Source organism: Schistocerca gregaria, unplaced genomic scaffold (assembly GCF_023897955.1).
Source record: "Schistocerca gregaria isolate iqSchGreg1 unplaced genomic scaffold, iqSchGreg1.2 ptg000180l, whole genome shotgun sequence".
In the NCBI taxonomy this organism is placed as follows: Eukaryota; Metazoa; Arthropoda; class Insecta; order Orthoptera; family Acrididae; genus Schistocerca; species Schistocerca gregaria.
Window position 1 is genome coordinate 12,375,986 of NW_026061730.1, and position 26,359 is coordinate 12,402,344.

Genomic DNA, 26,359 nt, shown 5'->3' on the forward strand with positions numbered 1-26,359 from the left:
ATTCTGTCGTTCTGTATTTTGCCTGAAAGCTAAGGTGTTGCTTAATTTCTGTTTTTCCAAGGACTGATAAACCTAAATAAGCTTTCTTATGTCCATTATATTCGTCACGCTTCTTCTCTGTTAGATGCCTTACAAGGAACCTGTTGAGTGCCAGCTCGCAAGAGCAATCTTTAGTAATTGTCATTTGAAAGAGAAAATTACGACAGGAAAAATATTATCTGGTAAATGACTCACCACGCCCACAGAAAACGAGAATCCGGGAGGTACGGAGATAACCCTTCTATGAGATTATACTTCACAAAATGGACATTGTCGACATCCAAGAAATGTTCGAAACAAACCATTAACTTTGACCATCAAAAACCGAATAAAAATGGCTCGTCTCAATGATAACAAAGGTTCGCGCCTTCAAGATCAAAAGCGAGCTCCTTGGGAGTTCCAAACCGTGCAAAACGTTCAGCTAGGTATCTACTCTTAAGGCATGCATATAGAAGTCACGTTGGTGTAACAGGGTGACGGGAACTGATGTGATGGCGTGCAACCGAATGCGAAACAGCCTGTCCTGGACCTTATCGTAAAACTGGCTGTCCTTTAAGGCGTTGCTGCAGATAGTGCGGTAATGTGTTTAATACGCACAGAAAAGACAAACATCTGGAGGCTGAATCCATTTGGTGGTTCCAGATGGTATGAACCGCAATGTCAGACACTTTCCAGAAGCGATAGTTTGTTTCTTAGGAGTATTATTCTTATACCCAGACTAGGAATCCAGCAACTTACTCTGACGAGCTATTGGCCAAAAGCAGTGTTCATACCATAGCTGGAGTTCTCTTACGCCCCTTCTCCCGCTCTTGCTTGCTGTGATATAAATATTCCCTACTGCCATTTCCAAAATCTCACACACGAGAACGAATCAAATGACACAGAGCAATAAATAGCTTTCCAGCCAATTTACCATCCGGTTAATAAGTCGCCATAGCTGACACGAATGCGTCAAGGAATTGATATCAAATGATCTTGACAGATCTGTCTTGGTACGTCTAATTTCGAGGGTCCCTTTCATGTACGTTTCCTCTTCAAATGCCAATTGGCTGCAGTTGAAAACAAATTCCTTACTGAACAATAGGATAATTTATTTTATCTCCTCTACAAATTTTTGGGCCGACTCAGTAGTTTTCTGTGCATCGTCAAGTTGACGCTTTGTTTGAAAGTTTATTACCTCATGTCTTCCACTTCTGTAGCACTGTTTGACGTTATGGAAGCATCCACTGCTTCTCTTGAAATCACTATAATGCACGTCGCGCGCATTTTGATGCAGATAACGCAGTGGGTCACTAGCAAGTACATCCCGTAAATTGTATCGAACAGCCTTGAAACGTGCGAACATCAGTTTTTGTGATATCTGCGCCTTGTCCTGCATTGAACGTCCGTAGTCTTTCTTACGCACTAACGCTCATATTTCTGCGGACTTTTTCAAAATATGTTCTTAATTGTTCTTTTGCTAGGCTGTCATGATGTTCCAAGTACGTAATTATGTTTAGCACCCGCTCCTTGGACAGCGTTTGTCATTCACTGGAGACGAGAGCTGCGGCTCCCTGTCCCACAACGACGATGAACAACACCACACCTGTTTCAGTACCACTTTCTGTTGCCGTGCACGTGTCGTCATCTCTGCACTCCTGTCGTACATTTTTCGCAGGACACCAAGCATTCCACTGACTAATCTTGCACAAAGGCTAATCTTTCACAATCGACTTCTTTCTCTCACAGCGAAATTTCTTGGGTTCCTTTCTTACTAAATCTCAACTTCGGCTAGTGTCATTTAAGACATAATGGAATGTTGGCTTTGTTTATCGTCGCCGCTATCGACAGGGGATCTCAAGTTGATTCCGTATTTCCAGATTTCCGGAAAGCTTTTGACACCGTTCCTCACAAGCGACTTCTAATCAAGCTGCGGAGCTATGGGGTATCGTCTCAGTTGTGCGACTGGATTCGTGATTTCCTGTCAGGAAGGTCGCAGTTCGTAGTAATAGACGGCAAATCATCGAGTAAAACTGAAGTGATATCAGGTGTTCTCCAGGGAAGCGTCCTGGGACCTCTACAGCTCCTGATCTATATAAATGACCTGGGTGACAATCTGAGACGTTCTCTTAGACTGTTCGCAGATGATGCTGTAACTTACCGTCTAGTAAGGTCATCCGAAGACCAGTATCAGTTGCAAAGCGATTTAGAAAAGATTGCTGTATGGTGTGTCAGGTGGCAGTTGACGCTAAATAACGAAAAGTGTGAGATGATCCACATGAGTTCCAAAAGATATCCGTTGGAATTCGATTACTCGATAAATAGTACAATTCTCAAGGCTGTCAATTCAACTAAGTACCTGGGTGTTAAAATTACGAACAACTTCAGTTGGAAGGACCACATAGATAGTATTGTCGGGAAGGCGAGCCAAAGGTTGCGTTTCATTGGTAGGACACTTAGAAGATGCAACAAGTCCACTAAAGAGCTTACACTACACTCGTTCGTCCTTTGTTAGAATATTGCTGCGCGGTGTGGGATCCTTACCAGGTGGCATTGACGGATGACATCGAAAGGGTGCAAAAAAAGGGCAGCTCGTTTTGTATTATCACGTTATAGGGGATATGATACACGAGTTGGGATGGAAGTCATTACTGCATAAACGTTTTTCGTCGCGGCGAGACCTTTTTACGAAATTTCAGTCACCAACTTTCTCTTCCGAATCCGAAAATATTTTGTTGAGCCCAACCTACATCGGTAGGAGTGATCATCAAAATAAAATAAGAGCTCGAACAGAAAGGTTTAGGTGTTCGTTTTTCCCGCTCGCTGTTCGGGAGTGGAATAGTAGAGAGATAGTATGATTGTGGTTCGATGAACCCTCTGCCAAACACTTAAATGTGAATTGCAGAGTAGTCATGTAGATGTAGATGTAGATGTAGATCGTTGCCATTGCTCCGCTTTGTATCACCACCAGTAGCACTGTGGCACTGTCGTCAGTTACTCGTCGACCAATCAGTCCAACTACGCTCTGTAGCCTCGTGCTGTCGACAGTCTTTGATACCTCCAGTCCCGACCGCTGTTGGCATTAGCAGCCAGTGTTGGCTTCGGAATGTCCGCCTCCGTAGCGTAGCGCTACCATCACCGCCTACCACACAGGGGGCCCGGGTTCGATACCCGGCAGGGGACTGGGTGTTGTGTGTCCATTTTCATCATCATCGACAAGCAAGTCACCGTCGTGGCGTCACCTAAAGGGACTTGCAATACGGCGGCCGAAAATCCCAGCCAACAATGCCATACAGTCACTTCCGTGGTATGCAATATATGGGGCGTCGAATGGCGTTACATCTGACATGCCAGTACATGTCCAGGTAGTATCGTTACCCTTAGCTAACAGCAAACACGGAAAACAAAATGAGTTATTGGTAGCAGTGAAGCAGGAAATCCAAATGTTCCTTTTACATACATTTACATGAAAGGAGTTGCAGAATGCCTTTGTTTCACAGTTCTCTTCGAAGCTTTAAGGTGTGTCATCTAGAGGCTTTTTTTTCTGCGATTTTTCTCCGCCAGTGTATTACCGGCGAGCTTTCCCATCGCTCCTGTCTGCTGAAGGAAAGCCCATAGAACTTACTCGCGGAGGTTCAGAGGACAAAGTGTACCTTAGCACTCCCCGGGTAATGCTTTCAGACACACGCTTGCTATATGAGCAACGTAAAAATTTATCATACGATAAAAACTGAAGATGCAGATGAAACGATCTCATACGGGGCAGACTCGGGGGGCGATTATTTAGTTACATGCATTTGTAATTTGCACAACCAGCTCTTTTCCGGGGCGTATAGGGTTTCTGGGCCTGTAAAGGTTCCAGGTTGTGGCTGGAGAACGGCCGGAGAACGCGAGTCGTCCAGTACGGGGGTGGGGGCCGTCGGGAGCCGCCCCGCCTGCAGCCGGCCACGCAGGCCGGGGGGTGCGTGGAGGGGGCGCGCCAGTGATGTTAGCAGCAGTTTCTGTTTGCTAGAGTCACTGGCATTATTCCAGTACGGGAAGCCTCACGTATCGCTACACAGTTGACGGGGACAGGCACCCGCGAGAATATACGAGAAACACCAAGTCGCACAAGAGTACATCGCAGCGCGCCAAGCGAGTCAGTCGGCTCTCAGACACGACGAGGCCGAGGTCTCCGTGTTGGCTGAGGAGCGTGCGCTTCTCCCCTGTACGAGTCAATTACATTTCTGGTATCAGGTGTGTACTACTCGAACGTTGATAGTGCTTAATTACAATAGACGTACCGTAATGGCTGCCCGCAGTCCCATCACAAGCGACTGTATGATTACAGCGCTGCGAGGGACGCCATCAGAATTAGCAGTATCATTGGGTTGGTACGAAACTTTAAGAATTTTTACTGATTAGCTGACCAGTGATGTAACCTCATGTGGACTCCCTCACCGAAGCCGATCTGTCGGGTGTAGCCGCGCGGGCTATCCGTCGTTTCCCTACAGAGATATTACGCTTTCTTCTTTCCTTTTGCTTCATTTTGCAGTCTAACTTACTGCGGGTTTTATCACGCATTTGCTGAAAAAGACTTGAGTCGCCCTCGTCCTGCATTGTTTCATCCTTCGTGAGGGAATGAGCAGGCAGAATAGCTTTTGTGTGTCCAGAGACTCTGCCGTAAACTTTCTGGCAGATGAGAACTGATCAGCACTTTCTAGTGCAGAGCCACTCTCTGGCACTTAGTGCCTTCATTGCAGCTTCACTTGCGTCGAGGAACCGTTTGTCAACCGCACTAGCACATCGGTCGACAATTTCCGTTCGATTGTTTCTAAAATGATCTCAATATTTGCTGAGCACTTCGCTATACATTTGTTTTCTCTCTGTTCCGTAATCGCAGAACGTTCCCACACAAGTACAAAGGAACAAAAGTGCATGTACTGCCTCGTACGTGTACAGAACAACGAACGGCAGCGTGTATGCTACCTACGTAATGAGATAGCCTGGGTGAAAACGGCGACAACTAAGGCTAAAATACTGCTCAGAGGCGTATCCCAGCGATTAGAGCGAGAAAAGAGTGGTATGCCGATTACATCAATGAGAATTACAGCTTTTCTGGCTGCAGTTGTTGTGACTCTGACGGAGTGCTTGACAGGTAGACTGTAACGGGATAGGCTATATGTGTGGCGCTCCAGGATATGGGAGTACAGAATGCCTGGAGTCACCGTTCAAAGTCCAGCCTGGAATGGAGCTCTGGAGTCACCAGGAGAGGCTCCCGCCGGCTGCGCTGCAGTGAGGGGCGATGTCTGGAGCGCCCTGGCGGCTGCAGTCCAGGTGCCTCTCGGCCAGCCTGGAGTCTCCTGTCCAGCCCCGCACTGGCAGCTCCGACACTAACGTAAGAGTGCCTCTGTCCTGGCGTTCTGCATTTATGAGCACGGGTCCATATGTATTATTGCCAATCTCTTTTACTTGAATAACACTGTCTGCGCGTAGGCAGGTACATCCCACGTTGCTGTTGTAGCCTTGCAGAGCAGCACGGCTAACATGCGACCTCGAATTATTTTGTGGAAAGGATATCGAAGAACCGGCCACTGTGGCCGAGCGGTTGTAGGCGCTTCAGTATGGAACCGCGCGACAGCTACGTCGCAGGTTCGTATCCTGCCTCGGGCATGGATGTGTGTTATGTCCTTAGGTTAATTAGGTTTAAGTAATTGTATGTTCTTGGAGACTGATGACCTCCAATGTTAAGTCCCATACTGCTCAGAGCCATTTGAACCATTTTGGTATCGAAAATATCGCAATCGAACTATCTCAATGACTCAGAAATGTAACAGCTGCTACCCATGTAACCAATTACTTATTGTATACCAAGTGGCTCCCCGTGAGATGGCCGAGAATGGGAACGAAGAATGCAACGAGCCATCTCCACTCTGCTCGGGTCCTCGATGCACAGATCGTCCTTTGCGATGCTGTGATCAGAACGAAGGCTCGTCTGGAATGAGGGCACAGTGTCCAGTGTCCAGTGTTGTGGTGTCGGCGCAGCTCTGCCCGCTTCCTCGTCAGGAGGAGCCGCAGCAGTGGCCGCCGTGCTGAGAGTCCGCTGACTTGCTGACCGGTTGCTTCCAAAAGTGTGCAGAACACCTCGCGCCGCGTCGAGTATCGTTGGAGACTGCTTTATTACTGCTTCACTTTCAGTGGCTGTTAGTAGTGGTGCGGACAGCAGCAGCCAATGGAAGCTCGTGTGAGGAGTCAGCGTGCTGGCCTCGAGGTGAGTGAGCCGCGTTTTGCAGAATGGTTCCCAGTGGCCGTAGCGTGCGGGGCCCCGGAGCGCCCGCCCGCCGCAGACTCGCCTGTGGAGCGCCTGACGGCCCGCCTCTGGGACTACGGGCCGCCGCCGCCGCAGCAGGGAGGGAGAGCGGGCTGCGCCGCCGCCCTGGCCGAGCTCCGCCGCCTCGCGTGGGACGAAGCCTGGCAGCTCGTCCAGCAGCTCGACTGCCGGATCGCCGACGGCTGCGTCGACTCCTGCCCTGAGCCGAGGTACGAAGCCCACTCCACGTCACAGCTGCTAGCCGTACAACTAACCCTGCTTCCCTGCCCTTAAATTTACTCTCAATGCTGTCACCTACGTTTGATATTTCCCGAGGCTAACCCTCTGGCAATAAGTACACCCTAGTGAGACTCAAGGAGGCACCTCACTAATACGTGTTGCCTCCGCCTCTTCTGTTGACACTTTCCACAGCGTAGTCATGACAGAGCCTCCGCATATCGCTACAGGAGACAGCAAATGGTCTGATGATCATAGTCAAAAATTGAAAGCGGTGACCAGCAATAAAACATTTTTCGATCTAGATTCATTGCCTTACTGAAATTGAATTTATATCCCTGTTTCACAACCATATTATCAAAAATCAATAAGACTGCTGTCTCACTTGAGACGACAACAGCTATACCTTGATCTCGTAGCTAGTTGTAAAGAAGTTCAAAAATGAACAATAAACACTACCAGTAGCTAAATTAATTATGTTTTAGAAAGAATTAATTATACATTAGCGACTCCATGGCGTGTTGTGTGCATACGACCAAATAGTGGATAGAATTGGAAGGAAAATCAGCACTTGCCGTATTTTGTTGTTTTGTTGTCAGCAAAATCGATTTTCGTTCGCTTACTGACCATCCTCAGTGCTAGAAGCTAAAAATTTCCACATAATGATAAGAGAGTAGAAAACCGAAAATCACAACTACATCTGCATATGAACATAACAGTTGGTAGGAACATACCTGTAATATACAATTAAAATCGGTAGGCACTGGTATCAAGCTATAACCACAATCTTAAAGCGATCACATAAGCTGAGGCCGCTGTTTACACGCATCTGTACAGCAGACCTTGGTGTGACAGGGCTTGGAACGCCCTCTATGTGACATGTCACGTGAAGAATTAATATTGCTGGTTTTAGAAGATATTAACACAAAATACTTCTTGTGCATTTGTGACTCATGAAGTAATTCAAATTTAAAATGTACGTAAAAAGCATAGCAGACGAACGTGGAAAGAAACATCTAAAATACAATGGCGTATTGTTTTTTTTAAACACCAACTTACAAAACATAAGGTAGCTCGATAATAAGTTGTCAGAGTGCAGGACAAGCAAAAGATAAAGAGAAGGAAAAAGAATAATACACGAATAACATGAAATGAGGTATAACACAGTTTTTTAAAAGACATATTACCCACTATCTGGTGTGGAAAGTTAGAAGTACAACGGTCGTGATTTACGTAAACCGTTACGTTAAGACTAAGGATTCAAATATATTAAAAAAACAGTAATAGTACGAAAATGCCATTATGTAATAATTAAAATGCCGTGGAACACTATATTCATTATAAAAGTTTTGAAGGTGTAGACAATTTTGTTATAATGAAACTTACTGGCAGATTAAAACTGTGTGCCGGACTGAGACTCGAACTCAGGACCTTTGCTTTTCGCGGGCAAGTGCTCTACCAACTGAGCTACCCAATCAGACTCACGGCCCCTCATTACAGCTTTACTTCTGCAAGTACCTCGTCTCCTACCTTCCAAGCTTTACACAAGCTCTCCTGCGAAACTTGCAGAACTAGCACTCCTGAAAGAAAGGATACTGTGGAGACATGCCTTAGCCACAGCCAGGGGGATGCTTCCAGAATGAGATTTTCACTCTGCAGCGGAGTGTGCGCTGATATGAAACTTCCTGGCAGATTAAAACTGTGTGCCCGACCGAGACTCGAACTCGGGAACTTTGCCTTTCGCGGGCAAGTGCTCTACCAACTGAGCTACCGAAGCACGGCTCACGTCCGGTACTCACAGCTTTATTTCTGCCAGTATCCGTCTCCTACCTTCCAAACTTTACAGAAGCTCTTCTGCGAACCTTGCAGAACTATCACTCCTGAAAGAAAGGATACTGCGGAGACATGCCTTAGCCACAGCCAGGGGGATGCTTCCAGAATGAGATTTTCACTCTGCAGCGGAGTGTGCGCTGATATGAAACTTCCTGGCAGATTAAAACTGTGTGCCCGACCGAAGCTCGAACTCGGGACCTTTGCTTTTCGCCGGCAAGCGCTCTGCCAACTGAGTTATCTAAGCACAACTCACGCCCCTTCATCACTGCTTTACTTCTGCAAGTACCTCGTCTCCTACCTTCCCAAATTTACAGAAGCTCTCCTGCGAACCTTGCAGAACTAGCACTCCTGAAAGAAAGGATATTGCGGACACATAGTTTAGCCACAGCCTGGGGGACGTTTCCAGAATGAGATTCTTTCAGGAGTGCTGGTTCTGCAAGGTTCGCAGGAGAATTTCTGTAAAGTTGGGAAGGTAGGAGAGGAGGTACTCGCAGAAGTAAGGCTGTGATGACGGAGCCTGGGTCGTGCGTGGTAGCTCAGTTGGTAGAGCACCTGGCAGGGAAAGGCAAAGGTCCCAAGTTCGAGTCTCGGTCCGGAACGCAGCTTTAATCTGCCAGGAAGTTTTATATCAGCGCACACTCCGCTGCAGAGTGAAAATCTCATTCTGGAATTTTGTTATCATAATTAACCGACATGATGATGTAAATCTAGTTTGTCCCTTTGGACAAATTAACATTATTATAACAATAGTTATGCGCTTCTGAATAAGCACTGGGTCATAACCCATACATACATTACATAAAACATATACGGTTGCTTAATGTAAAACATAGCGTCCACAATTTTCGTGGGGATTTAGAAGTACCTATATCATTCTTGATTTACGTAAAATATTACGTTAAACTCAGGTGTCAAACATATAAGAAATAATAATAGTACGAAAAATGCCACTCAGTAACAATTCAAATCCTGTTGTTGTGGTCTTCAGTCCTGAGATGCAGCTTTCCATGCTACTCTATCTAATGCTAGCTTCTTCATCACCCAGTACCTACTGCAACCTACATCCTTCTGAATCTGCTTAGTGTAGTCATCTCTTGGTCTCCCTCTACGATTTTTACCCTGCACGCTGCCCTCCAATACTAAATTGGTGATCCCTTGATGCCTCAGAACATGTCCTACCAACCGATCCCTTCTTCTAGTCAAGTTATGCCACAAACTCCTATTCTCCCCAATCCTATTCAATACTTCCTCATTAGTTATGTGATCTACCCATCTAATCTTCAGCATTCTTCTGTAGCACCACATTTCGAAAGCTTCTATTCTCTTCTTGTTCAAACTATTTATCGTCCATGTTTCACTTCCATACAAATACTATCAGAAATGACTTCCTGACACTTAAATCTATACTCGATGTTAACAAATTTCTCTTCTTCAGAAACGCTTTCCTTGCCGTTGCCAGTCTACAATTTATATCCTCTCTACTTCGACCATCATCAGTTATTTTGCTCCCCAAATAGCAAAATTCCTTTACAACTTTCTCATTTCCTAATGTAATTCCCTCAGCATCACCTGTCTTAATTCGACAACATTCCATTATCCTCGTTTTGCCTTTGTTGATGTTCATCTTATATCCTCCTTTCAAGACACTATCCATTCCGTTCAACTGCTCTTCCAAGATCTTTGCTGTCGCTGACATTTTTATTTCTTCTCCATGGATTTTAATACCTACTCCGAATTTTTCTTTTGTTTCCTTCACTGCTTGCTCAATATACAGACCGAATAACATCGGGGAGAGACTACAACCCTGTCTCACTCCCTTCCCAAAAACTGCTTCCCTTTCATGTCCCTCGACTCTTATAAATGCCATCTGGTTTCTGTACAAATTGTAAATACCTTTCGCTCCCTGTATTTTACCCCTGCTACATTCAGAATTTGAAAGAGAGTATTCCAATCAACATTGTCAAAAGCTTTCTCTAAGTCTACAAATGCTATAAATGTAGGTTTGTCCTTCCTTAATCTAGTTTCTAAGGTAAGAAGGTAAGTCGTAGGGACAGTATTGCCTCACGTGTTCCAACATTTCTATGGAATCCAAACTGATCTTCCCCGAGGTCGGCTTCTACTAGTTTTTCCATTCGCCTGTAGAGAATTCGCGTTAGTATTTTGCAGCTGTGACTTATTAAACTGATAGTTCGGTAATTTTCACATCTGTCAACACCTGCTTTCTTTGGGATTGGAATTATTATATTCTTCTTGAAGTCTGAGGGTATTTCGCCTGTCTCGTACATCTTGCACGCCAGATAGTAGAGTATTGTCAGGACTGGCTCTCCCAAGGCCGTCAGAAGTTCCAATGGAGTGTTGTCTACTCGGGGGGGGGGGGGGGGCTTGTTTCGACGGTCTTTCAGTGCTCTGTCAAACTCATCACGTAGTATCGTATATCCCATTTCATCTTCATCTACATCCTCTTCCATTTCCATAATATTGTCCTCAAGTAAATCGTCCTTGCATAGACCCTCTATATACTCCTTCCATGTTTCTGCTTTCCCTTCTTTGCTTAGAACTGGGTTTCCATCTGAGCTCTTGATGTTCATACAAGTGGTTCTCTTATCTCCAAAGGTCTCTTTAATTTTCCTGTAGGCAGTATCTACATTACCTCTAGTGAGATAAGCCTCTACATCCTTACATTTGTCCTCTAGCCATCCCTGCTTAGCCATTTTGCACTTCCTGACGATCTCATTTTTGAGACGTCTGTATTCCTTTACTGCATTATTATATTTTCTTCTCTCAACAATTAAATTCAATATTTCTTCTGTTACCGAAGGATTTCTACTAGCCCTCGTCTTTTTACCTACTTGATCCTCTGCTGCCTTCACTACCTCATCCCTCAAAGCTACCCATTCTTCTTCTACCGTATTTCTTTCCCACACTCCTGTCAATATCTCCCTTATGCTATCCCTGAAACTCTGTACAACCTCTGCTTCTTTTAGTTTATCCAGGTCCCATCTCCTTAAATTCTCAACTTTTGGCAGTTTCTTTAGTTTTGATCTACAGGTCATAACCAATAGATTGTGGTCAGAGTCCACATCTGCCCCTGGAAAGGTCTTACAATTTAAAACCTGGTTCCTAAATCTCTGTCTTACCATTACATAATCTATCTGATACCTTTTAGTATCTCCAGGTTTATTCCATGTATACAGCCTTCTTTTATGGTTCTTGAACCAAGTGTTAGCTATGATTAAGTTGTGCTCTGTGCAAAATTCTACCAGGCGGCTTCCTCTTTCATTTCTTTGCCCCAGTCCATATTCACCTACTACGTTTCCTTCTCTCCCTTTTCCTACTACAGAATTCCAGTCACCCATGACTATTAAATTTTCGTCACCCTTCACTATCTGAATAATTTCTTTTATTTGATCATACATTTCATCATTCTCTTCGTCATCTGCATAGCTAGTTGGCATATAAACTTGCTTACCCGCATTCCTATTTTCCTATTCATTATTAAACCTACCCCTGCATTACCCCTATTTGGTATTGTGTTTATAACCCTGTAGTCACCTGACCAAAAGTCTTGTTCCTCCTGCCAGCGAACTTCACTAATTCCCACTATATCTAACTTTAACCTATCCATTTCCCTTTTTAAATTTTCTAACCTACCTGCCCGATTAAGGGATCTGACATTCCATGCTCCGATTCGTAGAACGCCAGTTTTCTTTCTCCTGATAACGACTTCCTCTTGAGTAGTCCCCGCCCGGAGATCCGACTAGTTGACTTTTTTACCTCCGGAATATTTTACCCAAGAGGACGCCATCATCATTTAATCATACAGTAAAGCTGCATGCCCTCGGGAAAAATTACGGCTGTAGTTTCCCCTTGCTTTCAGTCGTTCGCAGTAGCAGCACAGCAAGGCCGTTTTGGTTAGTGTTGCAAGGCCAGATTAGTCCATCATACAGAGTGTTGCCCCTGCAACTACTGATAAGGTTGCTGCCCCTCTTCAGGAACCACATGTTTGTCTGGCAACTCCGTTGTGGTTGCACCTACAGTACGGCTATCTGTATCGCTGAGTCACGCAAGCCTCCCCACCAAGGCCCATGGTTCATGGGGGGAGGATTCAAATCCTATGAGACAATATTCATTACAGCAAAAAAAAAAGTTTTGGTGGTGCAGACTAACAATTTTGTTATGTGTAACGACGCGATGATGTACGTATCATTTGTCCCATTTCGAAAAGCTGACATTTTTTATAACACTGGTTGTACGCTTCCACAAAAGGCACTGGGTCAGAATCCATATATACATTCACAGGTTGATAAAACAGTAATAAAACTGCCAAGCAACCGGTTTTGAATATTAATAAAAATAATTTGATTTTACATATCTATCAGTAGCAGTGGGGCCCATATGAAATAAAAGCAGACCTAACAATACCTATAATTTTAATTGTGTTATGGAAACAAATTTAAAATACAAGGTGTGAACAAGTAGTATACATCATACATCGAGAAACCATCATGAGTCACAAACGCACAAGACGTATTTTGTGTTAATATCTTCCAAAACCCGCAATATTAATTCTTCACGTGACACATGTCATGTCCAAGCCCTGTCAAACCGAGGTTTGCTGTACAGATGCATTGTAAACAGCGGCCTCAGTTTATGTGATCGCTCTAAGCTTGTGGTTATAGCTTGATACCAGTGCCTACCAATTTTAATTGTATATTACCGGTATGTTCCTACCAACTGTTATGTTTGTAAGCAGATGTAGTTGTGATTTTCGGTTTTATACTCTCTGATCGTTATGTGGAAATTTTTAACTTCTAAAACTGAGGATGGTCACTACGTGAACGAAACTCGATTTTGTTGACAATAAAATAACAAAAAAGTTGTAATTATAGAGTCAACACCCTGCACCATAAGATAATAGTAATGCTCCACATCATCTGCTATACATTAAAATCTCTAACATGGCAGCAGTCAACAACAGTAAAATTATGGAAGCCACAGGAATCATATAGCCAACCAGTGCCACATCAGAAGTTTATTCACACTTTTACCATGCTTTACTGTTCATTAAGCCATGTGTCTTCCTTAGCATTTGAGTGGATCATTTTAGTGTTGACTGAGCCTAATGTGCTGGTTTCTGTTTTCACACAATAATTTAACACGTTTTATTACTTATTCCAAAGAAGACGGGTTTATATCTGTTGGAACCTAGGTAAGGATTCGAATAACCTTTTGACATACAACTAACTGATTGCATGATTCCCATTCTTTCCATACATCATTAAGTTATATGAAGACAGTCACATTCAAGTCAACTTTCGCTTCAAGGATCATGCAATGGCATCACGTTATTGCCGCCTGTAGCCTCGGAAACTTCGGCAACTCGGCGCGGAAGAGAGTTCCGAAAGTTTCTTCAGATACGCAGCATCCACCCAAGGTCTCCCACTGATGATGAGATCTCGTAGAGCTACCAGTCAGCGGGGATGTTGGCTGCCGTGCCCCAGCTGCTGTTCCAGACAGTACCATACAACGGTTGTCTAGCGGTCGTCTCGACATGCTGTAAGGCACCTGAGTGTTTGAGAAACCAGGACTGTTTACACGCAGCACTGAGAACACGACTGTGTCATCTTCTACAACGCAAGTGTCCAGAGAATATTGATCAGGAAGGTATAGAAAATAGGGCAACACTTTGTCAGCGAGAATGTTGAAACAAACGTGCTGGTTCAGGTTCACATTAACCTTAATGACTTAATCCAAATCATGGTGACAAACACCCCCGTAATGCCATGGAACCACCACTGCCCTGAACTGCATCCTGTACACACTGTATCTTAAAGGCCTCAATAAGACGTCGGTCCAATTGACACCTCGATATTTTCAGAACAGGTGAAATCGCGACTCCAATCAGCCACTGTCCATCTCCATGTTATTTCGCCCACTCAAGATGCGCAGCTATGTGTGTCTCTGTGAGCTACGGTCGCTTACTCGAAATGCTTAGACTGTGCAGCTGCCTTCTCAACGATTTCTCCGCAGCTGGTTCACATGGGTCTGCTTAGACAGGCAATGGCAATTTGTGTCTGGTTTGCAACCGATCGCCGGTGACCTGGAGTGACATTCGTCACCAGCCCTGTCGGCTAGGATCTTTTTACGCCACAGCCTTACATCACTACGAGTGGTTGACCATTCGTCGCAGATACTTGGACAGTCCGCGTTGATACGCCAATAGATCGTGTAACTTTACTCGTGGTGTGGTCGTGGGCATGTAGAAATGCAAAAATTCCTCCCTGCCACTCTTCGACATCGCCACGTCGACCCAGGTGACCGCGCTGACCCCACGCGAGCGACTGGCACGTACACACCACGATCGCCTCCTCACCGTCACCACTGACGTCAGCGGTGGGGCGTCACGTGACCGCTTGCTGCCTCCCCTGCACCACAGCGTCCAGCACTCCAAAGCGACCCCTTTACTCAGTTAAGTGGAGGCGTAGCATTTCGTCTGAGGAGATTATTTCAGGCTTTCCAGAAAACCTGGATTTTGTACACTTTTAACCTACACCTAATTCGACTATGATAAGCGTCATTTTAGAAATAACTTTGTGGTTGGCGACCAGAAGCACACTTCGTTCGTTTTTAGTTTCACTCATAAATGCTGTATCGTTATCGATAGATAAATTTCTTTCTACAAAAGACGTGTCGTTTCACGATCACGACACAAGTGTTGTTATTGCTGTTAGAGACATACTTGTACTGTTCACTGAATATATACAAATTTCAAATATTGGTTCCTCATTTGGACATAATGCCCTTTTAATATCATAAAGGAAAACTTCTCTGATGTTCTGCAACTATTATTTACATAATCACAAACTAGGAGTCAGGTTCTTATGCTATGATCACGTGACAACATGATGGGTTGTGATTAAAGTCGTAACTGCTGCACAACATTGGTGAAATGTTTCCGTTGTGATATTATTGTCACGCTCTGTCAAGCATCGAACGACAACTAATTTACTTAGTATCATTTTCTGTAAAACGCTGTTATGTCTCCGACATGTTCAGAAGTGAAATACATCTCAACATACCCACGTCTTATTAAGCGAGCTAATAAGGTTACTGAAAAATTGACCTGTCACATTGGAAAGTGAAATTAGATTAGGAAGTAAGACACTAAAGCCATGGATGAGTTGTCCTATTGGGGCAGCAATATAGCTTTTGATAGCCGAAATAGACAGGATATAAAATACAGACTCACTGCAGCTCAAATAGAAGCTCTGGAAAGTAGGAATTTTTTATTGTTTAACATAAATTTGACTGTAAGGAATTCCTTTCTCAAGGTATTTGCCTCGAATGTAGTCTTGTATCGAAGTGAAACATGGAAGATCACCTGTTGGCACAAGAAGGGAATAGGGATACTGCAATGTAGTACTGGAGCAAACTGTTGAAGAATAGGTGTGTAGTTGGTTTAATTAATGAGGAGATACTGAATCGAATTAGGGACAGTAAGAGATATACCACAACTTGACTAAAAGAAGGGATCAGTCGACAGGACACCTCCTGAGGCGTCAGGGAATCGTCTGTTTGGTGATGGAGAAAAAGTTTGGGGAGTAAAAATTGTAGAGGAACACCAAGTGATGAGTACAGCAAACAGATTCAAATGAATTCAGGTTGAAGTAGTTATTAGGAAGTGAAGGGGCTCTCACTGGATAGTGTAGCACGGAGAGCTACGTCAGACCAGTCTTCCTGCTAACGACGACAAAGACAAATAGCTACAAATATTGTATTGATAACGGTAATAAAGTTATTGCACACTAATGTATATCAGTAATGGGACGGACGAAAATCTGAATCTTGCTGACTGATGGAAACTGTGTGTCAGGCTGGGACTCAAACCCAGTCCTCCTCCTTTTGGGGAGATCGCCCTCACCCACTGAAGTATAAAGACATGAAGAACAATACGGGAATTGGGGATCCGCCTCGATGCAAAACACTTTTGTTGTTTATTTATTTAGTCCCCAAACTAGTTTCAGCGACAATTATCGCCATCATCAGTGGGTTTAAATCTAAAACATACAGAAAACAGCACGGTTATAACACGCTGTAAAACGTTGCTAGAGTACTGTTTGTTTTTTAAATACTATTTTCTGTGAGTACTTTCATAATATTTATTATACAATACAGAATGGTTTTAAGATTGTGGTCGCTGTTTGCGGCATATTTTTTGTGTTCTCTGTTGCCGTTTTTCTCAGCATACTTCATGTCATCTGCAGCTGTGTGGGCGGTTGTCAGTAAACAAATACGAAAACGTGAACTTACGTATGTCAGCGTTATGCAGTTGGGATTGTAGTAGTGTTGTGGATAGTTTTGGTGTATACTGAGTTGTTACTTAGTTTCTCGTGAAGTCATGTTCGCTGGACAACTTTCAGGGGCTTTTATACACAGAAAAGCACAACTTTCTGACTTCGTTCATAACGCAAAACATTACGCCGTCTTGCCGTTAGCGTGTGCCGCAAGAAATGTATAGCATGTTGCAAGAAGGCTATTAAAATTGAAACGAAAGTTCTGAATGTCCCTGTGTGTGATGGGCGAGAGGTTCTTTTGCGTGTGAGTGCTTTCTGCTATGTGTCCTGGGTCTGTTCTCACTGAGCAGGAAAGCGCGTGCTTTTGCAGAGGGTTGTGTTTTCGTTTATTACGTTTTTCTCTTCCACTATAGCCTTTTGTATGTAGTAATTTCCTTCTGTTGTTGTTGGTATAAACAGAAAAATTTCTGAAAGAGAACAAAATAACCAAGATAACGATTGATCGAACACAAATATATCAAAGGAACCTAAACACTCTCTTAAAAAGCATCACACGCACCTGTACACAGAACCAGACAAAAAGAAAGACACAAAAGAAACCTAAAGCTTTGCTCTCTCTTACCCCGGTCAGACCAGTGGTGGACTTCAGAGAGACACTTGTAGACATTTCTAGAGAAAACATACACATAAACGAACAACAGAATCCTTAAAAACGGCAGGACACATAATAAAATTAAGAACATCAACATCCTCCCAACAGCAAAACTGGGAATCTTCTGACAATATATCCATGTATGCACACATACACACGGAAGAAACTATGAACATTATATAAGAACAGCTAAAATAAAGAAATTCCCAGACATACAAATAAATGAAATCTCATCCATTCTTAGGTTAATTACTCAACAAAACTGCTTCACTTTCAACAACAAATTCTGTTCGCAAAAAGAGGGGCTAGTCTTGGGCTCCCTCATCAGTGGAACATTTTTCAGCATTTTCTTTGCTCATATAGAGAAAACAATATTCAACATCATTTTAAAGCAAGAAGGATACAAAGTATCTGACTGGTATCGAGGTTGACATAATTGTCTTATAGATGAAACACAAAACAGACAGATGAGCTACGCAGTAACACAGATACAATACAACCATAAATCCACTTCACAAGGGAAAGAGAAGAAAACTATAAACGAAATTTCTTGAATGTTACAAGTGCAAGAAACAAGCACCAACATTAGTTTTCCATCTTAAGAAAACCCACATCCATAACCACTGTTGTCCATAGCTCATCCAACCATCTGACACTGTGTAAATATGCCAGTTTCGGACACATGCTCCACAGAATAAACAGAATACGTCTTAAACTGGAAGACAAAACACAGGAACTAAATATAGTCAAACAAATTGCTGTTCAAAATGACTACAAAACAAACCTCATAAAGCAGCTGAACAGCAAGGTAAAAATGAAACATAAAAATAGGGGACTCCCACTCAAGAGCACAAGGAAAGGATCTGAAAACCCACAGGCAAAACACACAGACAACACGGCATACCACACCACATCGGGAAACGGAAACAAAGGGTGCACACTAATATACATTAATAAAATGTCACATAGAACTGGAAACTTCTTGGAAAAGCAATGGATCCTCATAACATTCAAAACAGACAACACAGTTCAAAAAAGGCTAGGGCCAGACGAAGGAATCTCAGAAAAATTCATCACCGATGGAATATACCAGCTCACATGTAACTCCTGTCACGTCCAACCCACAGGATGAACAACCAAACATTTCCGAACGAGGTACACAAGGCACATGACAGCCCTAAAAAGTGACAGCACACATTCCACTTTCGCAGAACAGCTAATGAACAAAAACTATTACTCCATTAATATCGAAAGTGATCTACAAATAACAGAGAGCACATACAGGCGAAAGAACCACTCCCCGATCACGCATTAAGACATATATGGAAAACAGATGTCGTTACAACTTCCACTAAAATTTTCATAGCCTTTTTGCGACATGCAATACATCTCTCGCGACACATGCTAAGCGCAAGATGGCATAATGTTCTGGATTTTGAACTAAGTAGGAAAGTTATTTTTTTCTGTGTATAAAAGTAGCTGCAAGTCGTCCAGCGAACATGACTTCACGAGAAACTAAGTAACAACTCAGTATACACCAAAACTGTATCCACAACACTACTAGTATCCCCAATGCATAACGCTGACATACGTAAGTTCACTTTTTTGTATCTGTTTACTAATAGCCGGCCATGCAGCTGAGGATGACATGATGTATTCCGAGACAAACGGCAACAGAGAAACACTGAAAATATGCCGCAAACAGCGACAACAATCTTAAAACCATGCTGTACTGTATAATAAAAGAGATATTAAGATAATACTCACAGAAAACAATATTTATAAAACAAACAGGACACATGTAATCACGTTTTACAGTGTTTTATAACTATGTTAGTTTTTGTATGTTTTAGATTTAAGGAACCAATTGCTGATGGCGATATTTGTCGCTGAAAATATTTTGTGGAATAAATAAAGAAACAAGAAAAGCGTTTTCCATGTAACAGGACCCAAAATTCCCATTTCTAATTTTTTTTTTTTTTTGTGTGAACACGGAGCAAGTGGAAGAGCTCCAGATAAAATGATTGTATCGCGACATAACTCACGAATTATACTCGCAGGTTCAACTGTAACATTATCTTTTCTCTGGTACCTCATTCTCGAAATGGTAAGATGTGGACCATGGCATCTTGGTATGTATGTTCCTGTCATATCTTCCGAATGATTTGGGCCAATAGTAGAAAGCCTAATTCACAATAGAGGGAACAGGTACCATTGTTTGACAAACAGTTAACAAGTTTTTCAATGTATTTTATTGACTTATACTTTTTGAAGTAGACATGAGGCACTCAGGTATCTGAAAGAAATGACACATTGTCAGGAGAAATCTTTTAGCTTGGGTTTGTAGTGTCTAGTGTAGTGGGTTTGTAGTGTCTACCAGACCTGAGTTTCTTCTTTTGTCTTTCATACTCTGAATGTCTGCTACTATTCCTTTCAAGCAAGTGCATGTTGGCATCCAAAAATCTCATATTAAATGAAATGTATTGTCATGTCTACATCTACATCCATACTCCGCAAGCCACCAGACGGTGTCAGTACGGGGATGTCGCTCTCTTAAAATGAAAGTGAACTTGATATACGTGAGTTACATCACAAACTGTATGGACAGCTCCCTTTTGGCTTAAAATATCATTCTTATATGAATTCTTTTGTAATATTATCTCACATGCTGTGATGGTGAATAGCTGTTATGGTGAATAGCTGTTATGGTGAATAGCTGTTATGGTGAATAGCGTTCCGTGAAGCGCTGGCAGTGTGGACAGTGCTTTAACCGCCGGCCGTTGTGGCCGTGCGGTTTTAGGCGCTTCAGTTAGGAACCTCGTTACAGCTACGGTCGCAGGTTCGAATCCTGCCTCGGGCATGGATGTGTGTGATGTCCTTAGGTTAGTTAGGTTTAAGTAGTTCTAAGTTCTAGGGGACTGATGACCACAGAGGTTAAGTCCCATAGTGCTCAGAGCCATTTGAACCATTCAGTCCTTTAACCAGCAATGCAGCTTTATGCGGCATCTCGATATATGCATTTGATGAGAGATTAAAATCTAAGTTCAGTCACAAAAACTCCCTGTGTTCTGATAGCACCATCACTGTAGGATTCTAATGCCAGCAACGACTGATTTGTTCATGAACGAATACACAGAGTGTTATTCTAAATAAGTGCCACCCTATTATCTATAAACAAGAACTTACTTCTCTCCAGAACATGATTAACTGTGTAATTCAGTTCCTAATTTCATTGTACAACCATAGTGCTAGTGCAATTCCATCACTGTGTTGGTATCAAAGTCAACAACTCAATATATTTGTATTTTTAGATATTAACACAGTCATCAGAGATGCATATAATGTTTTTATTAGTGCCTAGCTTAAACTGTTTTGTTCATTGACAGACCAGTAACTGCACCTGTAATGTTTCACTGTACTTAATATATTTGGTTTATAATCGACCAACATAAAAAATGTTATTTGACTGTATTGCAATTCTCGTGACACATTCAAAATTCGATATGCTTTTTCAGTTGATTATACATAACAATGTGACAGTTTGGTCCATGATCATGAGAAAACATCTACCAAGGAAAAAAAAATTGTACAACAAATTTTCTAAGAGGACTAAAGAGACTAATAAAGGAAATTGTTTGCAGGGACAGTTAATAACCTACTGTATTATACAGTTCTGTTTCTTAAATAACACAGAGAAGTTAATACCTAGCTGTATTTCTTAGCCAGTTGAATTTCTTAGATAGCACAGGGTAGAAGTTTGGTAAACAATGTCAGACAAGTAAATAACAGAAAAACACCTCTGTCATTTCCAACTCACATTCGGACGATGTTTTCTTTTTATTGAATTTACCAACATCTTTCTGACCTCAACTTCTCCTGCATTGTCCAGTAATGAGAGCTCAAATTTTCAAGGAAGCTAATGAAAAAAGTGAAACCCAACAGTATCGTTATGACCCTACCCTCTGCTGATGGTGTGCATGTAGGGGGTGTAGTGTGTGAACTGACTGGTGTTAATAAATGAGTAAACAGTGTAGTGCTAGATTTTTATGTGATGAAGTAACGTCATTGCTTGATTACATGCATCAAGCAGTACTGTGAGCTAGGAAAAAATGGAACGACGCTGCCATGTTCCAACACTCTGGTCTTGTATTCAGGATGATACTGGCTGCAGTTCCCACCAGATGTCGTGATTATGTTACTTCGTAATTACCCTAAGTTACTTCAAGCAAACGCCCAAATGATTCCTTCTACGACTTCACAGCCTACTGTCTGCCCCATCCTAGCCAAACTAGACTTGTAGGTATCCAGATGTCTGTACATACGAGACATGTTTTCAGTTGACAACCTGTAAAGCAACCACATGCCCCGTTTTCTTGAAAGATGGATCCTCGGCTGGATAAAATTGTACTACACCTGCGACATGATCCGGGTTGAGGGAGGTTGCGACTGGCTGAGAGTGTCAGCACGCCTCCACAGTCGTCACGTGAGCTCGCGAGGCCTGTGACGGTGCAGGCCCGAGAAGCGACGGCTCGGCCAGCGTGTGCGCAGCACGCCGAGGGCCACTGACAGGCGCGTCCCAGAGGGGCTGTCGGGCTCGTGCTCTACATGTAGGACGTTAATGATGTAGCAGACATAGTCGGCAGTCGTCACAGATTTTGTGCACATGGTGTAGTTGTCTGTAATGAAGCACACATGAGCAGGGAAGGGGGGAAAACGTTGTTGGATTCTGCTTGCGACGACAACGTACAGGAGTTGGAGCAGTCAGGGCTTGTAAGGCTGCATACGGGGCTGCCTTTAAATGACAGAACAGGAAACTTGGTAAAATAAAGATAGTATATTTCAGTGTAAAGTGTGAAAGCTGCGCACCAAGAATCGGAAGTTACCAGGTTTATGTCAGTCGAACAACTAACTGAAGTGGGCAACGGAAGGGGAGGCGATTCATGTTAACTGATGTTGATGGCTGGTCACGGAACAGAGAGCCAGACGCTCTGCCTCCCGAGAAAGACGTCTGCTTTGCTCCAGATTTGGATCACGAGACAGAGAAGCAACTGTGTTCTGCACTGCAGAGTGCTCCAGCATCCACATACGTACGCTATTGGGTAAAACCAATGACGTGAATTCACTAACAGTTTCAGTGCAGCGCTCAGGCGATACTTCTCAGCAGCTTTAACCGGACAGAACTGCCACGGTCTACATCTACATCTACATTTATACTACGCAAGCCACCCAATGGTGTGTGGCGGAGGGCACTTTACGTGCCACTGTCATTACTTCCCTTTCGGTTCCAGTCGCGTATGGTTCGCGATAACAACGACTGCTGGAAAGCCTCTATGCGCGCTCGAATCTCTCTAATTTTACAGTCGTGATTTCCTCACGAGGTATAAGTAGGGGGAAGCAATATATTCGATACCTCATCCAGAAACGCACCCTCTCGAAACCTGGACAGCAAGCTACACCGCGATGCAGAGCGCCTCTCTTGCAGAGTCTGCCACTTGAGTTTGCTAAACATCTCTGTAACGCTATCTCGCTAACCAAATAACCCTGTGACGAAATTCACCGCTCTTCATTGGGTCTTCTCTATCTCCTCTGTCAACCCGACCTGGTACGGATCCCACACTGATGAGCAATACCCAAGTATAGGTTGAACGAGTGTTTTGTAAGCCACCTCCTTTGTTGATGGACTTCATAATGAATCTCAACTTGGCACCCGCCTTACCAACAATTAATTTTATATGGTCATTCCACTTCAAATCGTTCCGCAACCATACTATCAGATATTTTACAGAAGTAACTGTTACCAGTGTTTGTTCTGCTATCATATAATCATACAATAAAGGACCCTTCTTTCTATGTATTCATAATACATTACATTTGTCTACGTTAAGGATCAGTTGCCACTCCCTGCACCAAGTGCCTATCCTTTGCAGATCTTCCTGCATTTCGCTGCAATTTTGTAACGCTGCAACTCCTCTGTATACTACAGCATGATCCGCGAAAAGCCGCATGGAACTTCCGACACTATCTACTAGGTCATTTACATATATATTGTGAAAAGCAATGGTCCCATAACAATCCCCTGTGACACGCCAGAGGTTACTTTAACGTCTGTAGACGTCTCTCCATTGAGAACAACATGCTGTGTTCTGTTTGCTAAAAACTCTTCAATCCAGCCACAAAGCTGGTCTGATATTCCGTTGGCTCTTACTTTATTTATCAGGCGACAGTACGGAACTGTATCGAACGCCTTCCGGAAGTCATGGAAAATGGCACCTACCTGGGAGCCTGTATCTAATATTTTCTGGGTCTCATGAACAAATGAAGCGATTTCGGTCTCACACGATCGCTGTTTACAGAATCCATGTTGATTCCTGTAGAGTAGATTCTGGGTTTCCCGAAATGGCATGATACGCGAGCAAAAAACATGTTCTAAAATTCTACAACAGTTCGACGTCAGAGACATAGGTCTATAGTTTTGCGCATCTGCTCGACGACCCTTCTTGAAGACTGGGACTACCTGCGCTCTTTTCCAATCATTTGGAACCTTCCTTTCCTCTAGAGACTAGCGGTACACGGCTGTTAGAAGGGGGACAAGTTCTTTCGCGTACTCTGTGTAGAATCGAATTGGTATCCCTTCAGGTCCAGTGGACGTTCCTCTGTTGAGTGATTCCAGTTGCTTTTCTATTCCTTGGACACTTATTTCGATGTCAGTCATTTTTTCGTATGTGTGAGGATTTAGAGAACGAACTGCACTGTCGTCTTCCTCTGTGAAACAACTTTGGAGGAAGGTGTTTAGTATTTCAGTTTTAGGTGTGTCATCCTCTGTTTCAATGCCATCATCATCCCAATGTGTCTGGATATGCTGTTTCGAGCCACTTACTGATGTAACGTAAGACCAGAACTTCCTAGGATTTTCTGTAAAATCGGTACATAGAAGTTAACGTTCGAATTTACTGAACGCTTCACGCATAGCCCTCCTTATGCTAACTTTGACATCGTTGAGCTTCTGTTTGTCTGAGAGGTTTTGGCTGCGTTTAAACTTGCAGTGAAGCTCTCTTTGCTTTCGCAGTAGTTTCCTAACTTTGTTGTTGAACCACGGTGAGTTTTTCCCGCCCCTCACATTTTTACCTGGCACGAACCCGTCTAAATCGCATTTTACGATTGTCTTGAACTTTTTGCATAAACACACAACATTGTCAGAGTCGGAACAGAAATTTTCGTTTTGATCTCTTAGGTAGTCTGAAATCTGACTTTATTACTCTTGCTAAACAGATAAACCTTCCTCCCTTTTTTATATTCCTATTTACTTCCATATTCATGGATGCTACAACGTCCTTATGATCACTGATTCCTTCTTCTGCACTTACAGAGTCGAAAAGTTCGGGTCTGTTTGTAATCAGTAGGTCTAAGATGTTATCTCCACGAGTCGGTTCTCTGTTTAATTGCTCGAGGTAATTTTCGGATAGTGCACTCACTGTAATGTCACTCTATGCTCTGTCCCAACCACCCGTACTAAACATCTGCGTGTCCCAGTCCAGTTGCTGCTTGGTCCCCCCATGTCGTGACTTTGCTTCGCACCCTTTCCATGGGCGATCTTGCCTAAAAAACCGCCCAGTCCACGCCACAAAACCCCTTCTACCCGTGTAGCCGCCTGCTGCGGACTCCTCACCTATCCAGCGGAACCCAAAACCCCACCACCCTATGGTGTAAATAGAGGAATCTGCAGCCCACACGGTCGCAGAACCGTCTCACCTCTGATTCAGACCCTCCACTCGGCGCTGCACCAAAGGTCCGCAGTCCGTCCAGTCGCCGATGCTGCAGATGGTGAGCTCTGCTTTCATCCCGCTAGCGAGACTGGCAGTCTTCACCAAATCAGATAGCCGCCGGAAGCCAGAGAGGATTTCCTCTGATCCATAGCGACACACGTCATTGGTACCGACATGAGCGACCACCTGCAGATGGGTGCACCCTGTACCCTTCATGGCATCCAGAAGGACCCTTTTTTACAGGAAAGTTGTGTGACGTAGTCACTGCATAAGTTGCTACCGTAGAAAACTAGTAAAGATTTCTACATCTACATCTACATCCATACTCCGCAAGCCACCTGACGCTGTGTGGCGGACGTACCTTGAGTACCTCTGTCGGTGCTCCCTTCTATTCCAGTCTCGTATTGTTCGTGGAAAGAAGAATTGTCGGTATGCTTCTGTGTGGGCCCTAATCTCTCTGATTTTATCCTCATGGTCTCTTCGCGAGATATACGTAGGAGAGAGCAATATACTGTTTGACTCTTCGGTGAAGGTATGTTCTCGAAACTTCAACAAAAGCCTGTAACGAGCTACTGAGTTTCTCTCCTGCAGTCTTCCTCTGGAGTTTATCTATCATCTCCGTAACGCTTTCGCGATTACTAAATGATCCTGTAACGAAGCGCACTGCTCTCCGTTGGATCTTCTCTATCTCTTCTATCAACCCTATCTGGTACGGATTCCACACTGCTGAGCAGTATTCAAGCATTGGGCGAACAAGCGTACTGTAACCTACTTCCTTTCTATTCGGATTGCATTTTCGTAGGATTCTTCCAATGAATCTCAGTCTGGCATCTGCTCTACCGACGATTAACTTTATATGGTCATTCCATTTTAAATCACTTCTAATGCATACTCTCAGATAATTTATGGAATTAGCTGCTTCCATTTGCTGATCTGCTGTTTTGTAGCTAAATGATAAGGGATCTATCTTTCTATGTATTCGCAGCACATTACATTTGTCTACATTGACATTCAACTGCCATTCTCTCACCATGAGTCGATTCGCTGCAGATCCTCCTGCATTTCAGTACAATTTTCCATTGTCACAACCTCTCGATATACCACCGCAAAAAGCCTCAGTGAACTTCCGATGTCATCCACAAGGTCATTGATATATATTGTGAATAGAAACGGTCCTATGACACTCCCCTGCGGCACACCTGATATCACTCTTACTTCGGAAGACATCTCTCCATTGAGAATGACATGCTGCGTTCTGTTATCTAGGAACTCT

At 43.5% G+C, this 26,359-nt stretch overlaps 1 long non-coding RNA gene across 1 annotated transcript in view; it reads left to right on the plus strand.

Moving 5' to 3' along the window:
* The first annotated feature begins 6,421 nt into the window (after positions 1-6,421).
* The window catches only part of LOC126302902 (uncharacterized), an 80,292-nt gene continuing 60,354 nt past the window's right edge, over positions 6,422-26,359 (plus strand). The window contains exon 1 of the long non-coding RNA XR_007553153.1: positions 6,422-6,537. This is a non-coding gene — a long non-coding RNA (uncharacterized LOC126302902). The remainder of the gene's footprint in view (positions 6,538-26,359) is intronic.